The following is a 9,248-nucleotide window of genomic DNA, read 5'->3' as shown; positions in this document are numbered from 1 at the left end:
CAATTCAAAGTGCTTTAAATAGAAAGGAATTAACATAGGGATAAAAAAAATGCATAAGAAAAAGAATACAATGTAAAGAGAATTACAAATAATAGAATGATGATAACCAAAGAAAAGAACAAAGGGAAACTAAAACAGTTATAAAAAGAATTTAAAAAAAATGGTGCAATCAGTCGGACGTACAGTGGCTCAGAGCTCATTCAGTAAATGCACAGCTGAACAGATGTGTTTAGAGTCTGTATTTGAATGTGGCTACTGTTGGAGCACATCTGATCTGTTCAGGAAGCTGGTTGATGCATTTATCTAAACGTAATCATTAAAATCATAAAGTAAATATATCTTCATATTATGTCTTGAAAGATAAATATATTAAAACAGATGGCTATAACTATCGGCATCTTTAGTTAATCTAAACCCAGATACTGGTGAGGGGTTTGATAGTAAAAAATCATACTTACAAAGCCAAAGACAGTGTCTGGGCTCCTTAAAGAGACTTTTGGGTGGATTTAGCAGTTGTTGATACACAAGCAAAAGAGAGAAAAAGAAGAAAACATCAAAAGACTGTAAACATTACCTTTTAAGGAAATTTAACATATATATATATATATATATATATATACATATATATATATATATATATATATATATATATATATATATATATATATATATATATATATATACAGTGTTGCCACAGTTACTTTGAAAAAGTAATCTGATTACTGATTACTGATTACTCCTTTAAAAAGTAACTTAGTTACTTTACAGATTACTTGATTTTAAAAGTAACTAAGTTAGATTACAAGTTACTTTATAAGCTACATTCAGCAGTTGCCGACAACACCGCTGCCGCCTCAACATAGAAATGACAACCGTTTTTGGCAACACACTTTATTGCATTTATGCCCGAGCCTGACGGCCCCGACTTTTTTACGCCCCTTTTTTTAGGCTTCTCCTTCGTTTTATATTTATTTTAATAATTAAAATGAACAATGAGATGTGCTGGTGGAAACAACATGAGACCATGATAGCTTGCGCCACTGTCAGATATGGTTGGCGCAGGGTTAAAGAGTCCGTTTCTTCAGTGCAGCTGCTGGAGTTATGGCCTTTTTACAACTGGTTCCTTCATTCGTTTCCTCTGACCAGGTAGGCCTATCTATCTGATTGCGAAATGACCAGGAGTAGGCCTAGATGCCTTCCGAGAGTCTTTCGAGACGTATTTAATTCTGATCCCTGAAACAAACCAATTCAGAAGGTGCATGAAAGCATTTCAAACTAAACCGGACAAATGTTATGTATCTGGTTGTTTAAACCACATGTGTAAATTTTACTCCTGGCAAATAATTAAAAAATAAATGTGTGAGAGCGTGTTATGGTGTAGTCAGATAGATATGATGGTGCTACTCAACATCGCTGCAAATGAATAAAGCGAGCCAACGCAAATGGCCGTAAATGAAACTTTAAAATAAGTCACACAAAACACAATCATCGTCAATATAAAATAATGAGACTAAATGATCTTACCAGTGCGTAGGTCGCTCTCTCTCTCTCATATTGCGATCTTTGAATTTGGGCTGTTGAATAAAATGCTAGAATCTTTTGCTTTGATGTGAACTCCGTTAAATGAGCATATACCGCGGGAATTGAAGATCGGATTTATATTAATTTTGCTGAAGTGTAAGGTAGGCTATAAGACAACCTCCAATGCATGTACTTTCTTTTCTTTTCTTTTCTTTAGATTGTGTAGCCCGTTTCGGGTTTTTTGAGCGCCGTTGCGAGCAGTAGGCTAATCTATCAGCCTGCCTCAGCTCGTCAGAAATGCCTTTGTGGTGCTATAATAACTAGCCTACTTTGTTTTTGATGTCAAAGTAGTTATATTTCGTTTCTTTTCTTTATTAAGTTCATTTCGAAAAATGTTTAGAGCAATTTTTTGTTTGTTAAATTAAAGTTTAAATTTTTTTATGTGACGACCCAGTGAGTTAACCGCATGTTTAATAGCCTAGTCTCTCAAACCAACTCTTGAATTGTCTTGCCTATAAAGTTTAATTTAACAAACAAAAAATTGCTCTGAACATTTTTCTTAATTAGGTTAATAAAGAAACGAAACGAAAAATAACTACTTTGACATAAAAAACAAAACTGAATTATTTTAATGGCTGCAACAATGTAAAAAAATAAAATAAATAAAAAACACGGGCTCCAGCCGGACTCGGGCTGAGAATTTTGATAAGCTGTCGGTTTTTACTAAGGAAAATGACTAAAATAGTAACTCACAGTGACTTGGATAAGTAACTTTAATCTGATTACTGGTTTGGAAATAATAATGCGTTAGATTACTCGTTACTGGAAAAAAGTAGTCAGATTAGAGTAACGCGTTACTATGTAACGCGTTACTGGCATCACTGTATAGAAGAAACATGACAGAATGTAAGTTAGATATTGCAAATGTCTGTACAAGTTAAAAATGCACCGACAAATGCACAAAACAATGCATTTGATGAGACCACAAGCATTTAAGTTACAGATCAGTGGCGATTTCTTTAAGACTGCAAGGGAAGCTCGGCTTCCCTTATAATGTCACAAAATTAATGGTCAAATATGTACTATTGTATTAACATTGTATTTACTAAAAATGCGTTAGAAAACGTTCATCTCAAAGACGAGTTCGTTCAGAATCAGTTACATATAGCAGGTCGGCTGACTCGATTTCCTTCTCATACATTCCCGCAGCGTCACAGTGCATTTCCCTATTGAAGCCCAGCGTCCATTGACTTCAATGGGGCTGCTTTGAACGGTTTTTTTCAGCGCTTCGAAACTAGACGGTCATTGGATAAACGCTGCGATTATGTCCCGCCCACGGACGCTCAGCGTCTCTGGGAGTGAATGGGGAGTGGGCTGGCCCGGACTCCGAGCTTCTGCGTGATGATTGGAGGGTCTGAATCTCCTTTTGACTGACAGCGATTCTGTACTATAAGGAATCACTGAAGCTAGCCTATTCGCGCTCAGTCCCATCGCGGATTTCTCAAGTTCAGTCGAAATAAAAGCTGCGGCAACCTATTTCTTTGATATTTGCATTACCTTTTAAGGAAATTTAACATATAGAATCTCTACTAAGCTGGTCGCTCTATCATAACGTTGAGCAAAACAATACACTGAATATTAGTACTGGACGGACCGCACGCCATGCTCATTTCAGGTGCAGAACATTATAGCAGTTAATTTGAATAGTTTTTTTTTTTTTACATCAGAGATAGCTGTTTAGTGTAAATTGATCAAGTAGGCTAATACTGTCATAACCATGGGCCTCACTCGGCCCTTTTTTATGAACTTATGCATCAGCCCCCCCCCCCCAAAAAAAATATGTGATTAACCTTTAAAACATATGAAACTGGTGCAAGTCTTCGGCTACGGCTTCGTCCCGTCTTTTAGTCTTTGTGCCACTGTGTTCTTCAATCCGCAGCGGCGCAGAGTGACATGGTTTTCAAGCTATTGTTATCTAATTTTTTGGCCTTCAGAACATCTTAAAATACACATGTAGATCATAGAAATCAAAATTTTCTCGGGGGAGCATGCCCCCGAATATCTGTGATCTGTGATAATAAACCTAGCTACATTATTTGATGCATGTACAATATGCCCATGAAATAAGGAAGTCATATTTACTTAATAAGTTGTAGTTTAAAGGGGGGGGGGGGGGGGGTGCAACATATGAATCTCGCCTAGGGTGCCAGAAAGGCTAGAAACGGCCCTGTGTAGGTTATTGATAGGATGAACGAAACCAAATTTAATGTAGGAAATAAATACAAATCTCATGATTCCAGGCATTTACAAAATCCAGTATCTTGGAAATTATTCCAGAAACAGGAGAAATTATGAATACGCTGCTGAAATCATTAGGTTAAGCGTTATTAGGCTAATCATGTGGAAATATGTGGAATATACACGCTCCATTACAGTAGATGGCGATATGAACCTGTTTTGCTGCTTCACAACCCACAGGTAAAACCCACAAAGAAGACGAAAGTGAAAGTGATAGTGTTAAATACAAAAGCAGAAAGAACTCCGTATGGCAAATGAGCCCGTCAGAATGAGCAGTAACAGCTGATAATCGCTTCCAGAGTCAAACATACAGCAGATGAACGACACGGAAAGCTTTACCAGAGACTGGACTTTACTCTGGGATTGAACAACACAAGCAACACACGAACAGGAAGGGGAAAATCATGCTTCAAATACTTCTAAACTCTCTTCTTACTGCGCAATGCTGTAAGTTTTTACTTTTCTGATTACAGTTATTTGGGGGAATAAAACAGAAGTTTCATATTGTAAATGTAAACGTGATTTAATGTTACAAAAGGCCTGTTCTTATTCTGGAAGTGTTTTATAGTCTACTCCAAACAGACTGTCAGAAATTAGGCCTAAAGTTACTGAAATGATTTGAAGGCCGCGGATGCCGTCGTCCATTTTAGGATGATGTTGTTTTTGTGACTTCTAAAGTACCAGTCTATAGACGGGATCAAACCCAGCATTTAGTGCTCACTTATTCTATCACTCACTCACTTTATTTTTTTATTTTTTTATTTTTTTATTTATCAAAGACGAACATTGCCTACATCTGCTTTTATTAAATGTAATATTTTAGTTACATAGCAATTATTGTGCAGTATGCCCACTAATGAAATGTATTGTGAACTTGAAGTAATGATCAAATGACAAACCAAGAAGAATCGACCGTTAATAAAATAGGAGTAAATACGACTGCAAATTAAATTAAACTGCAATACAGAAATATAACAAACCGGAATCATTTTTCCCACAGTTTAAAGCATATATTATATCTGAACTATAGAGCCATATGTCAGTTAAACACATTAAATTATCTGACATAAGATCATTTGATTATTCCACAGGTCAGTATATATTGTTTTATAACTCACTTGATTCTATATAATGCTCTTTTTTCACTTCACATTCTTGATTATTTCCTGAACTGCCGTGCTATTGATCTCAGTGACATATGGTCATCTGTAGCTCAAACTGAATGATTGTGTTCAGAAACCAGAGCTGATCTGTGTTCAGTGGCCGTTTAGCTGCAGTATGGCAGAGGAGCGAGGAAAGCACTCTCTCTCTAAGATGAGTCTCTCAGAGGAACAGAGGTAAGACTCTTTCACACAATCATTATTAACACTAATTACCTTTCAGGGGTTTGTCTTTTCTTTGTGAAGAACAAAACCTTAACAAGCATTGTTTTATGTTTGCAAATACTAAACCATTTAAAAATATATATAATGATGACTTGACTTAAAAACACAACTAATACCTTCTTCAACAAATCAAATCTACATGGTAAAGAGGGCTTTATAGACAGTGTCACAGTTAATAACTTACAAACATAAAGAGCTGATAAGATTGAGACTAAAGTATGTCCTGTAAAGTGTTTTCCTCTTCTCTGTTCTTTGTGTCATTAGTGTAAGATCAGGCTCAGGTGTGTCCAGCTCTGTGTCTGTGAAGAGTGACCGTTCAAAAGATGATAACATGCCGAACTTCAGTGAGGAAACACCATCATCTGCCAAAAGGTATTTCATGTGTTTCTTATTTTTGGTCACATGTGGACTAGGGCTGGGCGATTAGAGGGTATCAGTAATTGTCAACGCTACACCGTTGTTGGTAATTGTTACGCCCTGTGGCTCAAAGGGACGCAACAAAGTTTGGGACACACGAAAGCAGAAATAAAATACGAAATTTATTAACAAAATAGAACTATACAGAAAACAACAGTATTTAAGTGTAATAGTCAGGAATCAGTGTGTTGTGTAATGAATGCATGAAAGGGTAATGTGCTGTAGTAGTGTTGGATGTACCAAAGAAACAAGTCAAACCAAATGGAAATGACAATCAAGTCCAGCATGCAGCCTCTTGGGCCTTTTCCTCAGACTCCTTTTAACAAGGCCCAACAGGAAGTCAGCAACTGGTGTGCTTAATCAAACTATGTGAGAACAGCCAGTTGAGGGTGGAGCCAGCCAACCATCCTCCTCAGCCTGGAGAAACCCCACTTAACACAGTCGTCACACCCCTCCCCTTAAGACAGGGGTCTGTCTAGAATCTCTGTAACAAACAAGACGGTTAGCACAATACCTCAATACTTCAGGACCTAAAAAAAAGAAAGAAAAGAAAACAAATTCTAATGCGGCGGCTACAAAATTCAGTTCCTTTAACATGTTGAATGTCAAGGGCATAGGCGTGAGAAAAACTGACAGGTCCTCTCCCTCATCAGCCTGCTGGAGAACAGCTCCAACATAACTCGCATTCACCTGTGGAAAGGAGGGTCTTTCAAAACAAGGGTAACAAAGACAGCAATGGAGTACAGTGGAGATTTAACATTATCAAAAGCAAGGGCACAACTTGATGATCAAACAAACTTGTATCACTCAATCTACACATTACCACAAACAGGCCCTCATATTGATCTTCATCAGGAGAAGCAAGCAGTAGGCGTGAAACCAGGCCTCCCGGGTCAAAAACACAAGGTCCTACTTTACAATTATACAATTGTGTCATTCCTTCCTGCTGTTTGGGTTTAGCACTAGCCAACCCTCCCACATGTAACAAACTCTTGTGACCAAAAGCTAAAGTGTACTTACTAGTCAGCTGCCAAGTGAGACCCCTTTTAATGCATGAGGAAATGTCACGCTTCCCTTGCAGACAATTTTTGTAAAACACTTCAGAAGTATTTCGCACCCTGGAATGACCAGACTTTTCGTTTGCGACTTCCAACGTGGGATCACGCAATTTTGTGGGAACCACCACTTGAACAATAGGGTCCCCCACAAAATTATCATCATGAGGACAATTCTCTCAACAACAAGACATCTTGTACAAAACTTCCACTGTCGTTATCTGGCACGACACTATCCTGAAGTCCAACAGTGAACAGCTCAGCCGACGAGGAATCTAAATGTTCTTCAGTCAGCTCATTTGTAGACAGAGAAAGAGACAGATCCGACAAGTCAGGTATAAACAGTACAGGACTTGGTGAATTTAACAAAAAAAAAATATTGCGTCTCAACTCTCAATGTTTTTTCCCACGACACGGGTTACAACCTCCACAGGGTCAACAACAATTGTCTGCTCAACCAGTTCTCCAGTAGATGCAAGCAAAGGAGAAGTGGGTACATTAGCCCACACCTTGTCACCTATGGGGGTAACATTGTAGCTTTATTCCAAACAATTATATTGTTATCCACAAATAAATGTAAAGCGATTCACAAAAAATAAATAATTTCACAAACCAATAGAATGAGGTCCACAAATATATGCAGGAGTTTCACAAAAATGAATTAGATTCACAAATAAATACAATGATATTTGTGAGTAACAAAAGAATCCACACGTCAAAAACACACAACTCTGCCTTGCATAAGTTGCATTCATTTGTGAATCGCTTCCTGTGCATTTGTGAATCGCTTCCTGTGCTTTTGTGAATCGCTTCCTGTGCTTTTGTGAATCGCTTCCTGTGCTTTTGTGAATCGCTTCCTGTGCATTTGTGAATCGCTTCCTGTGCTTTTGTGAATCGCTTCCTGTGCTTTTGTGAATCGCTTCCTGTGCATTTGTGAATCGCTTCCTGTGCTTTTGTGAATCGATTCCTGTGCATTTGTGAATCGTTTCCTGTGCTTTTGTGAATCGCTTCCTGTGCATTTGTGAATCGCTTCCTGTGCTTTTGTGAATCGCTTCCTGTGCATTTGTGAATCGCTTCCTGTGCTTTTGTGAATCGCTTCTTGTGCATTTGTGAATCGCTTCCTGTGCATTTGTGAATCGCTTCTTGTGCATTTGTGAATCGCTTCCTGTGCTTTTGTGAATCGCTTCCTGTGCATTTGTGAATCGCTTCTTGTGCATTTGTGAATCGCTTCCTGTGCATTTGTGAATCGCTTCCTGTGCTTTTGTGAATCGCTTCCTGTGCTTTTGTGAATCGCTTCTTGTGCATTTGTGAATCGCTTCCTGTGCTTTTGTGAATCGCTTCCTGTGCTTTTGTGAATCGCTTCCTGTGCTTTTGTGAATTGCTTCTTGTGCATTTGTGAATCGCTTCCTGTGCTTTTGTGAATCGCTTCCTGTGCATTTGTGAATCGCTTCCTGTGCTTTTGTGAATCGCTTCCTGTGCATTTGTGAATCGCTTCCTGTGCATTTGTGAATCGCTTCCTGTGCTTTTGTGAATCGCTTCCTGTGCTTTTGTGGATCGCTTCCTGTGCATTTGTGAATCGCTTCCTGTGCATTTGTGAATTGCTTCCTGTGCTTTTGTGAATCGCTTCCTGTGCATTTTTGAATCGCTTCCTGTGCTTTTGTGGATCGCTTCCTGTGCATTTGTGAATCGCTTCCTGTGCATTTGTGGATGGCTTCCTGTGCATTTGTGAATCGCTTCCTGTGCATTTGTGAATCGCTTCCTGTGCTTTTGTGAATCGCTTCCTGTGCTTTTGTGAATCGCTTCTTGTGCATTTGTGAATCGCTTCCTGTGCTTTTGTGAATCGCTTCCTCTGCATTTGTGAATCGCTTCCTGTGCTTTTGTGAATTGCTTCTTGTGCATTTGTGAATCGCTTCCTGTGCTTTTGTGAATCGCTTCCTGTGCATTTGTGAATCGCTTCCTGTGCTTTTGTGAATCGCTTCCTGTGCATTTGTGAATCGCTTCCTGTGCATTTGTGAATCGCTTCCTGTGCTTTTGTGAATCGCTTCCTGTGCTTTTGTGGATCGCTTCCTGTGCATTTGTGAATCGCTTCCTGTGCATTTGTGAATTGCTTCCTGTGCTTTTGTGAATCGCTTCCTGTGCATTTTTGAATCGCTTCCTGTGCTTTTGTGGATCGCTTCCTGTGCATTTGTGAATCGCTTCCTGTGCATTTGTGGATGGCTTCCTGTGCATTTGTGGATGGCTTCCTGTGCTTTTGTGAATCGCTTCCTGTGCTTTTGTGGATCGCTTCCTGTGCATTTGTGGATGGCTTCCTCTTCATTTGTGGATCACTTGTGATCCATTATTGGCCTCTCAGGAATATTGACAAAAGATGTTTTTTATGAAGCATGTTGATGTATTGTTATATAATAGATCGTCAGACTCTAACTGCAGTTTCTAACGTGAGATCACTGCTAAAACTATTATATCCAGGTGCTATCTGTCATTTCAACAGTTGTTAGATTCTCTGAGATCTTTCTGTCAAATGCGTTTATATTCATTCAAGGAATAACGTATAGCGCCTGAATGTAAAGAG

General features: G+C 38.7%; 1 long non-coding RNA gene across 1 annotated transcript; it reads left to right on the top strand.

Annotated features, from left to right (window-relative positions):
- Positions 1 to 4,078: 4,078 nt before the first annotated feature.
- LOC137040673 (uncharacterized) lies at positions 4,079 to 5,562 on the top strand. The gene is made up of 3 exons (XR_010897960.1): positions 4,079 to 4,266; positions 5,056 to 5,156; positions 5,469 to 5,562. It is a non-coding gene; the product is annotated as an uncharacterized lncRNA (long non-coding RNA).
- Positions 5,563 to 9,248: the final 3,686 nt, after the last annotated feature.

Source organism: Pseudorasbora parva, chromosome 14 (genome assembly GCF_024679245.1).
Source record: "Pseudorasbora parva isolate DD20220531a chromosome 14, ASM2467924v1, whole genome shotgun sequence".
NCBI lineage: Eukaryota > Metazoa > Chordata > Actinopteri > Cypriniformes > Gobionidae > Pseudorasbora > Pseudorasbora parva.
Note: the sequence above shows the minus strand (reverse complement) of the source record. Positions and strands in the feature narration are given on the sequence as shown.